We start from the raw sequence: 2,240 nt of genomic DNA on the forward strand, positions 1-2,240 counted from the left end.
TTCCTACCGGCCGCCCGGGTGATTGTGTATGTTACCCCGCGTTCGATGTCTCTCGGACGACAAAGATTCTACGTCGTCCGGCCAATCCCGTCCAAGGTCAGCGGGGGCTCGGCTGCGGTTATGGAACGTGATTGGCCGGACGGCGTAGAATCTTCGCCGTCCGAGAGACATCGAACGCGGGGTTATATACGGGGCCACGTGGCCTTCATCACAACTGTTCAGTAGACACGCCTGGAACGTTTAAGCGTTTTAGCCCACTTCTTTGTGTAAGTAATTATTCTTCACATCCGCTTGACTTGACAGCAAACTATTGACTCAAGATGATCGCAGCGAAGCATTAGAACAACGAAGCCATTGAAATGCCAGCTGAGGCGTTTCGTAACCCACGTAATACCGATTGTTCTCAAACTGTAGAGGACAACGGAAGGCTTTTGAGCTTTGAACTTGGTACATTTTGCACGGTCAATGTGCTAAATCAACGAACATCTGGCAGCATTGTTTTTTAAAGTGCCACTCATTCAAACATATGTCAGTGCCTCAATTGGAGGAAGACGAGTATGGGCTACATTTCTCCTTGGGAGGTCGAAGTCCAGCGCCACAGCGGCGGAGCTGGAACTATAGTGTCGAATGTTCCTTCGGAAGGTGGCAGCACGAGAGCTGCAACGAGACGGCGGTAGTGTGTGAAGATAGCCTGGATTTACTGCTCGGTTTGTGGAGGTCCACAGCGAGGCGTTCAGCTGTACTCGTTTTGAGCAAGAGTATGCGAGTATGTAGCCGATTCTTTTGTTTATAGCTGATTGTCGCCCGCCTGTCTGTCGAATGCCGACGGGGCTGTCGCCGTCACGTTAGCTCGACCTGACCGGCTGCGGTTGTCCGACGGACGTGACATGACAGGCTGGTGTCGCCGAGTACCCCGATCCCCGCCTCTCCAGCCTCCAGGGTGTCATGCTTGGCCACTGCAAAAAGCCCATGCTGTGTCTTGTACGGCTATAGTCGGCTATCGGCTCGGACAGAGAGCTATATAGTTGAGAAGAATGGAACTGAGACGGAGTGACAAGTGTCTTCTATCAGTTAATATTGGAGACGGTTTCGGTGTAGCAGACCGCTGGATGCTGGTCCCGCTGATCAGTATCATTGTATCACTTTGACCAAACGAGTTTGTTACGATAAATACGACCCTCTTTGTGGCAGGCCCTCGTTTATTGGCGTGTGCTGAAGGCTGTAGGTTTCACTAAATGTTGCATTGCAAAGCGCCACAGCCACCCCAACAAGCAGCGGTCATATTTATTTCTGTTGCCATCCCTGATCCATCAGCTCAGAAACAAACACATTAATTTCTGTCCGCCACCTGCCTGTCATGTTTTCGCTGTGCTGCTGGTTTACCGCAAATGTTCTCAATAGATGGCAGCAGTAGCCAACGCCTGAAGGTATACTGTGCCGCAATGTTTCATGCGCCAACGCCGGCCCAGCGGCATTGGCTGGGTTACCTGGAGCCCGGTGTTGACGCGTCTGAGTCACTGCTGGCTGACTGAGATGGCCAATGTTTGCCAATCTCTCTGAGATGACTCAGACGACACGTTTGACTCACCGCTTCAACCCGTGCTTCTCGGCACCGTGCCGCATTTTAGCTCGCCGCGCTGCCTTGTGACAAAGGTCGGTGGCATTTACTCAGGTGTAGGGAGTAGGGACAAGGGAGAATAACCATGATCGCTATCGCCAGCATCCCCAAAAGATAAGACACTTAACACGCGTTACAACTTCATATGACCAAATCTAATTTTAAAAAACCTGGCGTCACTTACGAGATCTTGAATATGAAGTTATGGCCTTAGCATCTTGAGCAAGGATGGAACGTCGAAATGATGGAACGCTTAGTCAGAGATAGTAGGTAACTGAAACGGTTCTGTTTTTAGGGCCGGGGGTCAGAAGCGATCCGGGCTCATATACCTGCACTGGCAGCGGCATGCAGCGAAGTGAAGATCCTGTGGTCCTGTTGCGTAACCCTGAGTGAGACCGCATCTCTTGGCTCGGATCCAGACCGTCGACGAAACAACAACAGAGCGGAACCGACGCCGTAACGGACGACTGTCTGAGCAGGGCGGGAAGGAGCCAGACACCGGCCCGTGACCCCGGCTCGCTGGTCTGCTCACGGGGACGGCCGTGACAGTGTGACGTCACGTCACACAAACTCTGTGGTGACGTCACGGCGCGGCCAAGGTCGGCCCGCGGTGCCCACCTGT

Source organism: Amphibalanus amphitrite, unplaced genomic scaffold (assembly GCF_019059575.1).
Source record: "Amphibalanus amphitrite isolate SeventyFive unplaced genomic scaffold, NRLGWU_Aamphi_draft 000020F_arrow, whole genome shotgun sequence".
In the NCBI taxonomy this organism is placed as follows: Eukaryota; Metazoa; Arthropoda; class Thecostraca; order Balanomorpha; family Balanidae; genus Amphibalanus; species Amphibalanus amphitrite.